The sequence below is a fragment of the Bactrocera oleae genome, chromosome 2, assembly GCF_042242935.1.
Source record: "Bactrocera oleae isolate idBacOlea1 chromosome 2, idBacOlea1, whole genome shotgun sequence".
Taxonomy (NCBI): Eukaryota; Metazoa; Arthropoda; class Insecta; order Diptera; family Tephritidae; genus Bactrocera; species Bactrocera oleae.
The window spans coordinates 80,893,214-80,907,312 of record NC_091536.1 but is presented as its reverse complement, the minus strand read 5'-3'; the positions used below and the strand labels follow the sequence as shown (position 1 = coordinate 80,907,312).

General features: G+C 34.1%; 1 protein-coding gene across 9 annotated transcripts in view; it reads right to left on the bottom strand.

Moving 5' to 3' along the window:
- heph (polypyrimidine tract-binding protein 1 heph) overlaps positions 1-10,562 on the bottom strand; it is a 366,239-nt gene extending 355,677 nt beyond the window's left edge. For 4 of the 9 annotated variants that reach the window (XM_036370225.2, XM_070105823.1, XM_070105824.1 and 1 more), the window contains exons 1-2: positions 9,657-10,110; positions 9,118-9,500 (exon numbers count right to left, since the gene is read on the bottom strand). The gene's annotated coding sequence lies outside the window, so the exon portion shown is untranslated. Of the gene's footprint in view, positions 1-9,117; positions 9,501-9,656; positions 10,111-10,305 lie in introns of those variants that run through there. The other 5 variants (XM_036370223.2, XM_036370228.2, XM_036370230.2 and 2 more) reach the window with 5 other exon arrangements.
- Between the last annotated feature and the right edge of the window lie 3,537 nt (positions 10,563-14,099).

The following is a 14,099-nucleotide window of genomic DNA, read 5'->3' as shown; positions in this document are numbered from 1 at the left end:
TTATGGCAATTCAACCAACCTAGTTTCACTCTGTTAATTTAGCGAGTATTCTGCCAGCATGTGCAACAATTGGAGTTGTGTCCGTCTTCTTTATGAAAGATTTTGCGGAATCCAACTCGTGCAAGTATTGACGCCGAACGACAATCAAGCGCGTCGCACGTTCAGTAAATGGACCCAAAACGAGATGGCCACCGACCCCGATTTTCATAAGATAATTTTGTTGATAAAGCTCACTTTTGAAATGATGATGTTATAGCCATAGAGAAGCGATAGATTAATGACTTTTTCGGGCCTGAGTTGGAGAATGCTGATCTGGACGACCTTTGGTTCCAACAAGACGGCGCTGCATGTCATATAGCCAACAAAACAATCAATTTATTGAAAGAAATTTTTGATCAGCGTATTATCTCGCGTAGTGAGACTGTGGCATGGCCTTCAAGGTCTTGCGATTTACGAATGTTGGACTATTTTTGGGGGGTTCTGTGAAGTCGCACATATGCCCAAGACGTCTTGGAAGAAAATATTTGGCGTATTATTGCTGAAATACGGCGCCAATTGCTGCCGTAAAAAAGTGGTAGAAGAGTAGACCCCTCGGCTGGAATTTATCTTTCCAACAGCGGCCACCACTTGCCCGAAATTATTTTAAATACATATTGACAAGCATTTCTCTTTTAATTTCATTATTTGCGTTTTATTTTTATTTTTATTTTTGAAAACCACATGTCTAAAACCCAAACTTTATATAGTTAAACTCAAATCAGTAAACAAAAATCAAAAAATCTTATATTAGCAAGTTTACCAAAAATTTCTACAAATTCAGAAAATATTTCATGAAACATAAGCTCTGAAGTATTTTTTGCAGATTAATGTATATCTGGAAGGAATAACAATTTTTTAAAATTTAAGTTAAGATGAAGCATTTAATTCAAACGCTTAATTTTAACATCATCGATAGCAGAATAAGATATATAAAAATCTTTGGAGACTATCTACGGAATCATTTACTTTTCCAAAAGGTACCGGAATTAAATGAAAAATTACCTTTAGCTATGAGCTACAATGCGACAGTACAGTAGTCGAGAGCTACGTTTTCATCACCAGGAGAAATTAAGTTGAATTATATTCAAAAACTCATGTCCTTGTAACATACATATGTACATATATTCAATTCATTAACGAGGCATTGCCACAACACCCATATATTACCAGGAACACGGTAAATTATAGGAACTCCAAAATACGCTACACAAAAGCAGATAGTTGTGAGAAGGCCTCTCTTGCCAACCTTTTCATAACCGATATACTCGTATGTTAATCGGAACTCACAATTGTTGAGGCCACATGCCGCTACGATAAATTTCCAACAGCATACAGGTACATATATCAATAAAAAGGCCTAACATTAACAGGTTAATGTTAATTATATTTGCGAGGCAAATTAAAAAATAAATAGATGCTCGTATACGGAAATTAGTGGTTGCTAAGTACAAAAAGAAAAAGGCAAGGGAAACTGCGACAGAAATGCTGACGCATGCGGCCTATTAAACACAACTTCGTGAGCATTTGCGTGTGTGTGTGTGTGAATGACTTATAAGCACATAGGCATATTTTTAGTTAACTGCGCACGCACATACATGCATGCATACATGAGTATTAAACACCACACACACAGGCGCATTATCTGAAAGTAATTAATCATACATATATAATATATACGCGGAAAAGAGGTGGTGGAAGCAAAAACACTCACACCACACAGCCTAGCGAGAGATTTTGCACGCAGCTGCTAATTAACGCATAATTTAGCGATTTTGCGGCGGTTAGCGAGCACGAGTACATATGTACTTGTATGTACAAATGGTACATATGTATATAAATAAAGCAAGTAATTATTATAGGCATAATATATACATATGTATGTACATATATGTATGTAAGTGAAAAGTTGAACAGCGTAGCAATAATTTTTGTGCAGTTTTTTTGGAGCACGCGCTAACATTCATAACTTCGAGTTGCAAAAATGCTTCACCGCGCAACTTATTGTAATAATTTCAACAAGCCTAGACTGAGTTGTAGTTCATAGTGAAGTACAAGGCATGAAATTATAATTTAATCGCAGTGAAGCCTTGAAGGTTGCAACCGCCAAGTCATTACCAATGCCATTAACAACGCGCTGGAGAGTGCCACACCCAAATTTAAGCGCAACCGAAACATTATTTCATTATTTTTTTCTTTATTTTTATTATTTAGGTTTTTTAATTTTTATTTTTGTAAATTTTTACTTTTTATTTTGTACTTTTTTTCCAGCTTTTGATTTCATTAAACGCGTATGTCTTTATTTTCGCAAAGTTTGCTTTGCAGACAGGCATAAAAGTCATTTCCGTTTTGAAATATGTGCGCATTGGGTGAGTATGGTGGCGGCGGTTTGCGCATGCGCGCATACTTTATTTTGTTTTTAATAGCAAAATGTGGTGTATGTCTGTTTAAATTAACATTTTATATGTGCTGACTTAGTAATTTATTTTTAACGTCGTGGTTTGGGCGCATTAAGCGGCCGTATGCGTGTGTAAGAATGTGTACACAGGAAGACAAGCGCTCTTGGCGTCAGTGGTAAGGAAAACTTTAATTATTTAAGTGACGCAAAACAAATAAGTAAAGCAATTTTTTACGGTCTGCGGCGAACGCGATCAGCATTTTTTGATATTCCGCTAGAAGATTTGATCGTGAAATTCAAATTAGAGCGATTTGCTGCATAGATTTGCATGAAATGAAATATGGGGTCTGGAAGTGGTGTTATGTTGCAAGCAAAATTACTAGAGCTTCTCTGAAATGCGCGGCAAAAAAAATCAAAATTATTAAAAAAAAAAAATAGAAAATTAAAAAATTACGGCATTTAAAAAAAAGTTATATAAAAAACATTAGACAACAGCTTCAACTTCGTAAAACCGCACCCTGCTTCACCGCTCACCCACAAACCCATTTACAAGCTGATGCGTTGTCGATAACGAGTCGAAACAAAAGCCTCCAGGCAACGCATCAAGCAACTCTAACGTAACACAACAAAAAAGACGCTCGTAGCACACTCAAGTTAAATCAAGTCAGCGTAACAACAACAAAAACAACACCAAAATCAAAAACAAAAATCCAAACGCTTAATGCTGTCACACAAACAACATTCAAGCGATGAATTCAAGGTCAGTTTTGTACAAATTCGAAGTCGGCCGTTCAACTACGATTGAAGACAATTTATGGAACACGTTAAGGGTTCCAATGAAAATCGTAAGTACGAGCGGCAAAATCCGAAAAACACAAAAAAATTCAAAAAATATATATTTAACACACACGGGTGTACAGAGGCTATGAAGAAGTGAAGCAAGTAAGAAATACGCAGTAAAAAGTAATAAAGCTGCGTAACACGAAAAAGCACATTCAAACATTCAAACTCGTGACTGGCAGCTCGTACTTATTTCTCGTCATTTTTCGACTATTGCGATAGGGGTTACCATATGAGGACACGCTTCAGCAAAGCTGCCATGAAGCATACGAATTAAGAACTCGACAGACCCACCAAAAGTCTTGTTTGCTTTATGTTCGGCTGTTTGGGGCTCAAAGTGAATATGAAACTGCAATAACCAACGCAGAAGTTGTGAAGTGTAGTTGTTCTCTTTTTTTCTTGCATATTTTATTATTTTTAATGGTAGCTTTGTTTATACAGCATGAAAACAGTAAAGAGTAAATGTTTGGCTAAAGGAAAATGTGCTGACATCTGACGAAGGAACATAGTTGGCAAAGCGCGGTCACATTATAGGGAAATGCAATGAAATACGATGAGTACATTACTGACTTACAAGTTGTTGTTAGTTTTTTTTGTTATTTATTGTAATGCGATTCGAAGAATAAGCACTTATTGCACTAAGAAAAAGTCACGTCAAGTTTTTATGACGAAGAAAATGCGGTACTTCAGTGAAATAACACATTCATGTTACATTAAACTCGAGTTTAAGGTTTTGTGTTTATGAAAAACATGTCAATTACTTGAATTGGAGTGCTTGGGGAACACTAAGTTTTTCTTTTGCTGTATATTCTATACTTTGGTGAGCTGCATATAAATCAGTCAGACAGTGAGGACGTTTTCGTTTCAAAACGAAATCGTGAATACCGCAAATTGTTGTTTAATGTGACTAAGAGAAAAATATATTTGGTCAACTTTGTGTTTGTAAGCATAGTTCTATTCTTAATTATTTGAGCGATCTTTTGCAAGTTTATGCAAATAAATTTTTACTTGTATGACTTTTGGAAATGATAGAAAGCTCTCTCTTTCAAAGAAAAAAATAAGAGGGACCCTCTTATTAGTATTTGAAGTGTTTGAAGCAGCCATTGAATTTAGTCAATTGACAAATTGTCTACACTAATTATCTTAATAGACGTAATTATGAAATTTTCAGAAATATTGGCTGAAATGTCAGAATGTAAATTGGTTGCCAAGTTTTGACATTTATTCGCTTAGAAGCGCAAAAACTAAGTAAGCAATCAATCGGACGTCACTACTTGATAAGAATTTTTCTACGTTTAAGCTTAAAAAATTGTATTGTTTACAGACAGTAAGTTGTGACATATTTTTTATGAAATGGTAAGGCTTTAAAATAAGAGAGTAGGTAGACATAATTTACTTATTTGCAAAAATAAAAAATTGAAGAGGTATAAAAGAAATAACGAAAAAATACATTGGAAATTAATATGTATATTTTTTTTATATTTTGATTTTCGGTACATTTTATGTAATTGTTTTTGAGGACATTATTTTTCAGAGAATGTTAAATTTATGTTTCTAATTTTCATGGTAGTAAATTTTGCACTGATTTTTTTTATAATATTGAAAGAAACGAGCTCACTAAAGCTGAGACATGCTAACCACATATTTCATATTTCATTGTTTCGTCGAAAATACTAGCATAATTTTTTTTTTTTTTATTTGGTTATTATGTCTACAATTCAAATAATATACAAAATTACTTCAGAATGAGTAATTTTAAATACACAGAACGGCATAAAACATAAAGAGTTGGTTAAAAATCAAGCGTGATAACATATTTAACCCAGTTTTACGTCATTATAGGACCGTATTGACCTTGAGGAGTTCTTTAAACTCAAATATATTGGACTTATGTTTGATATACTAATTTTTATTAAAGATTTTGCGATAATGTTTATTTTACTCTCCTACTCTATGGAGGAACTCATATGATATGTTGTTGCATTGCATGTGGTCTCACCAAAACAAGTTGGTATACGTGTAATACCAATTAGGAGTGAAGCTGAATTAAAATCGGTCACAATGAGTTTATTGATCGCATAAATTTAGAAACAAAGCAAAATGCAAACAAAAACAAAGGCAACAGCAAACAAGTGTGAATAAAATTACAAATAATTGCCGTATTACTTCAGTGGTGAGTGTGAAAGGCGTAGAACGAATATAATTTCTTGATTGACGACAAGTTGATACCTTTTTTGTTGTTTTCACACAAATGTTTAACGAAAAGAAGACTTAAATTCGAGCAATCGCTGCTCTTAAACTGGATTTGTTAAAAGCTATTAGTCGTAGAGTTTCTTCAACTCTTAAATCATCTGATGCATTTGGAAGTCAGCGACCGAATTATTGATGGCAGCTTTAAAAAGAGAAATATATACTGTACTTCTTTTGTCACTTGTTTGGAATGTACAAAATATTTGAAAACAATTATATATAAATAGAAATATAATTGAATAAAAGATTAAATACGTAAATAAATATTAAAAAGTAAAAAAAATATATATGTTATATAAAAATAATATATGGAAAAATATTATAAAAAAAATATTTAAAAAAACACAAAAAACAAATTATTTAAAAAAATTCAAATATAAATTAAAAAATTCAAATATAAATAAAATAATATTTAAAAATTATAATATAAATACAAAAAAATTTAAAAATATTAAAAAATATTGAAAAATAAAAATAAATAAAATATGAATAAAAAAACAAAAAAAATATTTTAAAAGATATACTAAAAAAAATATAAATATTAAATAAATGTAAATATTAAAAAATAAAAATATTTTTTGTCATTTCTAATATTTTGTGCTATTTTTCGCTTGTTTGGCCTTCCGATAGGGCATAGATCTGAACTGTTGCAAAAAATGCAAACGCACACACATTCGCACAACTCACTACGTTACATTTTTAATTAACGAAAATATTTAATTATTTTTATTTAGTAGACAAGTCACTGCTGCTTTTGTTGTGTTGTTTCGAACAAAGTAATGAGATTCCTTAGCGGTTTGCGCGCTCATGCTCGATAAAAGCGAATTTGCAACACAAAAGTAACAAATAAAACAAGAAAATATTAGAATTATGTATGTGTGTACCAGTGGCAAATGGTATAACTCCGATGCAAAGCAGCGTTGTACCGTTCTTATCAGCTCACCACATCCACGCCCTCACTGCGCCACCTCTGTAGTTGGGGGCGCCCTCATAGCTTAGACGGCAGTCAGTATTTTCATTTATATTTACTCTACATATTAGGTGTTTTGTATGTTTCCGCCCCCTTCTGTTGACACATAATTTTCTCTATCGGCAAATAACATTTCGCAAGCTTGACAGCCGCACAGCCTACAAAAGTGTAACACTGCGATAAATTTAAGAAGTTGTGTGAGTGTATGTGCGTGTCTGAAGTGGTATAAATTACGTTTAATGTTGTATATTAACTCAAGCCAAACAAAGCCATGAGACTCTCCGCGAAAACCAACATATACAATCCATATTGAAAATATATTTAAATAACGCGAAAACAACTAAAAGCAGAAATAATGCAAAATTAATGCAGACAAAGCAAAAATTTGCTGTTAAAACATTCACAGTGCTTTATTGGCAGAAATGCAACGTAAACAAACCGGTGCCGCCAATGAGAGCCACTGCAAAAAATTCCCTCTGTTGACTCTTTGACGAAAGCGTCTGAAATTTTATCCAGTTTGCTGCCGCGGCCGGTGTCGTAACACCTTCAGTATTTTGTGTAATTTCTGTGAACTTTGCGGTTGCAGCTGGAAGCCTGGGAGCGTGAATTTCTTATGTTATTATTTGCATATATTCTCTCAAACGTTGGCATTCGTTTGTCTATTAGCGATGAAGTTTTCCTTAAAAGTTCACATACATATACTTTATTTGTTTATAGATTTCCTTGTAAGCTGGCGTAGATTACGTTGACTCATATTTCATGGCTACAAACACATACCAAGATATGTGTTTTCTTAGCTGTTTCTCATGGTCAGTTCGCATAGAAAGGCTTGTGCGAACAGCGGACTGTGTGACTTCAGCGACGATACTGATTAGGTCAGTCTTTTAAATATACAATAGTAACACGGAAAAAACGCAAGTATTCTTTTTGAAAACAACGAAGTAGTTGGGTTCGCACGGTAGCACCTCAGACATCAAAATATTACAGGTGCACTAAATCGGACAAAAAACAAGAAGAAACGTTAACTTGGGTTTGTACATAAGCTACAATAGTCTTTACAAAAAAAAAGTTTTCTATATAAGAACTTTATTTTGATCCGTCAGTTTGTATGGCGGCTACATATTTTAGTGGTACGATGTAACAAAATTCTTTGAAGATTATTTCGTTGCCTTGGGCAACAATCCATGAGGAATTTTGTAAAAATATATTGTCAAATATAAAGGTTTTCCATACAAGAACTTTATTTTGTTCGTTCAGTTTGGATGGCAGCTATATCATAGCTATATATAGCTTTTTGGGGAGAAAAGGACTTGTGTAAAATTTTAGATCGATATCTTAAAATCTGAGTGACCAGTTTGCGTTTATACAAACGGACAAGTTGACATTCAGCTTGTCTCGCATATCATTTATATATAGAGTTTATGGGATCTCTGACGTTTCTTTCGATGTGTTGAAACTTCGTGGTCATACAAACTATAATGTTCCTTATAATGTCAAAAGATATTTATAATGAACGAAAAGATAAAAAGATGCAGAAAAGTCATCTTATATATCTTCTTAGAAAGTAAACACAGTTTCTACGTAGACCTAGTTGAAATATAACCAAAAGCTACCCGAACTCAACATAAATTAATTATACATTTATATACCCAAAACTCTCCGTACGTTATTTCTTAAGGTACCGACTTCTAGAGTTGTGACTTAATTGGAGTGGTTTACTCAAAATTTCAGAAAATAATTCTTTCCAAAACAAACTTTTGTTCTTAAAAATTAGGCATTTTAGCGTTGACAGGTTCTTGAGTCACTTGAAACTAATTTCAAATTGAATTATAAAGTTCGGAAATGTATAGAAAAATCCAAAACTTACTCTTAAAAGTAACAACTGCGGAATATGCAAAAAAAAAATACAAACGTTTTTTTTTCAAACAAACATTTTTTTTTCAAACAAACATTTTATTTTTCTAACAATTTTCAAAACATAAATGCTGAAATTTTCTTGTCAAGAGCTGAAAAGTATTCCAGTTTTTGCAATCACTTTTATAAGAAATTATTATTTTGTATATTATAACATTTTCGAATTTCAATTCATCAACAAGTGGAAAATAACTGATGGATAGAAACTGCAATACGAAGAAGTCCAGGTAACAACGAAGGCCTGCGCAGGAAAAGCTATCTATCTATATATATATATATATTTGTATGTATTTAGTGACCGATGCTGGTTGAGTAAAAGACAAAGCAAGAAGAAACAGGTATAAGACAACACGTGCACAGGTAACCAACCGGCGAAAGAGTGTAATAAATAATAGCGAACGATTGAAAACGAAAGTGGTATCATATGACGCAAAGAAGTGGTTAAGTATGGTAGAGAAGAGGAATGTGAAGAGTGCAGAATTAGAGGAAACTATATGAAGCAAAAAAAAACATACATATGTACGGACTATTTACAAGTGGCTTAAGACATTTATTATTATTGATTACAACGAGTAGATATGCGTGGATAAACAAAAGAAAACTTTGGCGAAGACAGGAGGTATTACAGAGATAGAGTAAGTAGATATGTTTGTATATACAATGGTAATTTGAAGAACTGTTTCATTAATAATTTTTAGTTTGCACTTACAGTTTGCACAATCAGGTATCCAAGAGGAAGAACGCTGGTTGGATTATGTGGTTGGAACGCTGGTTTTTGCTTTGCAGTAGTGACAAACCACTTGCAATTAACGCACAGAATTCGACTTTAAAACGACACTGGGGTTTTTCGAAGTTTTATACACGTTTTTTTTTTTCTAGGTTTTGGTCTAATTTTTCTTTCAAACACTCACTTCACTTTCAATTTTGTAAATAATTAAGAGTAACACTTAAATTAATTTAGACTGTTATTTGAGCGGAAAAACTCAAATTCATAAACACACACAACTCTCAAATAAGAAATTGCGACACACTTGGAGGCGTATGGATGGACTTGAACAAATAACGCTCGAGGTATATTTTCTATAAATTGAACTGAAAATAAAAAAAATTTGGTTAGTAAGCAGCCGTAGGTAGCTTCCTATTAGCGATGTATGTTATTTGACGGCCGACCAATTGCGTATTTGACCAAAGTCTAGGCTAAAGGACAGTGGGCAAATAACGGAATTTTTTTCACTCGAAGATACACACACGCACACACAATTGCCTTATAATGCTCTGTGCTCCAGCGTTGGCATGCACTGCTTCCAACTGGATTGTGAATTCCGCGCGGCGGGAACTACTATACTACCTTTACAGGTACACGATCGATCACGTTGGCAACGAAGGGAGCGCGTGTGTAAACGACTGTGAGAATCACGACCGAAAGGACGGCAATGGTGAGAGCGCCGTTATGCGAACCAAACGGTGCTAAACGGTGATAAAAAAAAAATTATACGCAGAAAATGCGAACACAAAGGACACAAATACGTGTATTTGGAATTACACACCAGGACGGTAGACACAAGGACACACTGGCACGCACGTATTTATGAATATATATTTTTCCGTTAAAAAAAATAATTACAACGAAATACGAGTTACAATAAAAAAACGCGAAAGAAAATACTAATATACAAATATAAACAATTTTCAACAAGGAAAAAATTGAAATGAGACAAATTTTTCGTTTCACTTTCAGTTTTCCAAAGCAACAAACGCAATGCACACTGTTATTGTAACCGTACACTTGTGCAGTGCGCTGCCGGGAATGGGGGCGTGAGTGCACGCCTGACGATTTTTGATACACGCCGATTGCGAAAATCGTCACTGTGGCAACCTGTCGACACAAAACACTTACAAATATCTTCCGCACAGAATGCTGCTTTTTTCGCTAACTCGTTACTGTGGTAACTTCTAGATTTTGGACATTGGCACTGCCAAATGGTTCTTTCAACACTTTTCACTTTCAATTCAACTATTGACACTGTTTCTACTACGATTGTTTGTAAATTCGCTAGTTTCACATGCGCTTTGTATATTTTGCGGCTTGTTTTCTGAATTTCATACAGACACACCGATGAATTCTGTGTAAAAACTGAGACTGAGATTCTGTATTGTTAAATGCGAATGCGGAGCCGTCGACAACGAAACGACGGCGAAACGGCAGCGAACAAGAAGAAGCAGCATTAACGGCAGGCATACGATCAAAAATCTTTGCTTGCATTGTCTTCCACTCTTCTTAATGTTTTTGTTTTCGTTTACTTTGCTTCTTACCCACGTTCGTACTTTACCATCAGCTCTTTTATCGTGTTTCTCCGACTTCGCTCTCTAAATGGTTCTTGTGTGCTAGTTGCCGTTTATTTGTTGTTGCTGTTGTTGCGCTACGGCGTACACGCACACACACAACCACACAAAGCAAACAAACAAAACGCAACAATTTGCGAAGAAGAAGCAACAACAATGCAGCAAGTCAGCGAGAAGTTTTTGGATAAATTTACGAGACGGCTAAAGGCGAAAGCGAATGTGTGCAAGAAGGAATAATACAAAACCAATTCAACGTGATCTTAACATAAACAATACAAACGACTCAGCACTACGCTCTCTCTCTCTCAGCAGTCGCACGCTTGCGAAGACGTGAGCGTAGGAATTGAGCAGATCACTTACGATATTAGCACTAAACCAACAGTGTTGCCGTGTTTACATAAATTTAAGTAAAAGGTAGGTCTTTATCTTATTTGAAGTCGGACCGTTACTTTTGCGCGTTATTTTTTTTCTATAGTTACTGAAATCTTTCGTTCATGAAATATACAGTTTAACTAAGTTAAAAACGAAATACCCGAGTAAAGTCAAACTAAGCTATATTTACTTTGTACCTTTGTAATCGTTTGCTCCTCATATGAGTCGTTTCAATATTAATTCAAATTTAAGTGTTGTTACTACAAAAGTAATGCTCTATTCAATTATATAATCAATATAATTACAGTATATATGTTTAGATAACTTGAAAGGGAATTTGAACTATAGAAATATTTTACAATAGTTATATATGTACCATGAAGGTAATATCTTTCAATAACTGTTTTTGCTTTACTTTGGCCACATTCAACATAAGTGTTTAATATTTAGCATTAACAAAATTTTGAGATATTCATTCAATTCCCACCGATTTTTGAGTATTTGAACGAAGAGAAATCACTTTATAGTCATTAGCGATCGAGCGCTCTCGGTGTGTATCAGAACTTTCTCGCTCGATTATTATTACCGTACGTGATAAATTGAGTAAGTCTCGAAATGAGTGGATCGTTGACTGTCATGTGCATGCCACACTGTAAAGAAAGGAATTTGCATTTTAATTTTTGGCTCATTTTAAGGCAAAAGTTTTCCATATGAATACGCAATTAGAGAAAAGTTTGGATCTTAAGGTAATAACTTATAACTGAAAATAGATTCCATTACAAATCACTAATCTAAGAACACAACAAGTTGTATTAATATGTGCGTTGTTCTTGGACGTATATTGACTAAATATCCGCATTACATAAGGGTCTCACCTAGTGTGGCGACCTAAAAAATGCGATTTTTGGAAACTAAAAAAAGAACTCACTGAATCAATGGTTTTAAAACTTAAAGGGCGTATTTATATACATTTTACGAATACACGCTTTTTTGAAGAAAACAATTAGATATATGTCGAGTTATACGCGATCTTCGACGACGCTAAAAATGGGTTCTCCACTGCTGCAGTAATTCCGGCATTCTTCGTTAAACCCAATAAAAAAACCTCTTTATAAGATCCCTACAAGGATTTACGGTCGCAAAAATATTTTTAAAAAAAGTTGAATTCTACCTAAAATGTTGGTCGTTTTTGACATGTAAAAATTCAGATCAGATCAAAAAACTGGTAGGTCATTATATGAAGAGCATTTTATACAGAACATGTAGAAAAAATTTTATCCTGATCGGATCATTTGTCTCCGAGTAATCATTGCAGTAAATTCGAAAAATGCTGTTTGAAAAAAAACGCGTTTGAAGATAAACTGTTGGAGCTGCTTGAACTGACCGGCTACAATTTAATAGGATGTAACTGAAAAACTATCTGAGATGTCGACTAAAATTTTAGTACGAAATATGAAAAAATCTGTTTCTTTTTGATTTCGCATTAGGTGTGCCTTTTAAAGAGATGTTAAACATAAATTCGAAAAATCCTTCGATTTTGTGCGATTTGGTTTCGCTTCTATGGCCAACGGTTGCTGATCAAGAGAGTTTTTGTCAATCCAGTGCTGGTCAGATACCACGAATCGTACTAATAAAACCATTAGATAACATCATAAGATTTCTACTGCGAAAGCGAATTCAGGAAGTATGCCCTTTCTAGCGAATGTGTAACGTAGAAGCCTTTCTTGGTTCATGATATTGATAATATCTGCTGATACCAATTCAGTAATGGTTTTCTACCTTTGAAGATAAATGAATAAATGAATAGCATATTTTAACTTCAAAACAAAGTGCTGCTTTATACGAAATGTTGGTTTCCAAACTAATTTTTAGAAATTGGCACACGAAGAATAAGGCCAAAGTTTATAAGATTACAAAGTTTTTGAAAGCTGCTCACAATGTTATATTCTTAGTTGCTGTGTTTGTGTCTACCACGAATCTGTTTAACAATTCGGTATAAATACGCCGCTTATATATGTATACAGAATGAATAAAAATAAAGCGGAAGCATCACCTGTTTTTAATTTGAAATCTAGTACAAATTTTTTTTTTTTGTAATTTCCGCGCCGCAATATAATCGAAAGTTAAAAGCAAATACTTTGTAGTTTAATAGACACATAATATATGTACATATGTATTATACATTTGTTAGTAGAGGCATTCTTACTCCAATTACAACAGATTAGGTCTTGCGCTCTAGCTTTGGATTTATGAACCTCCTGTGAAAGTGGTTAAAACCTCTCGGTGAATCGAGTGAAGTAGATGGGATTGATATTAAGCGCCGTAACAAATTTGTGCTAAGCTCAAATCGCTTCGCCGATCTATGAGGGTCTGTTGATCCATGTCTCGGACTTTTGGATATGACAAAAACACCAGCGTTCACAGCTGTCCAAGTCGGATCCTGCGTTAAGGTGGGAAGGTCAGCCTTACGACCTAACCTAACCTGACCTAGTATAAATTTATAGCGCGAACTCTAAAATAAAATTATAACTTCAAGAGGAACCGTCCAGAAAGGCCTAACAGCGTATATTAAGTTTGCTTCGAAGTTTCTGACAACCAGAAGGAAACGTCGGAGAACCTATAATATATGTATATATATAAGTGATCAGCAAGATAAGCTGAGTCGATTTAGCCAGCTCCGTTTTTCCGTTCGTCCATCCGTCTGTCTGTATAAACACGAACTAGTCGCTCAGTTTTTGAGATATCGATCTGTATCACTATAACATATAGCTGCCAAACAAACTGACCGAACAAAATCAAGTTCTTGTAAGGAACCTTTGTATTTTTGAAGGATATTATAGCTTCGGTGCAGCCGATGTTAACGTTTTTTCTTGTTTTTGACAACAGTATAACATATGTATAGGTGTATGTGTGTTTTGCTTCAAATAAAAAAATTTAGTGGACAAATCCCGACCTTGCTTAATGCACACAAATATT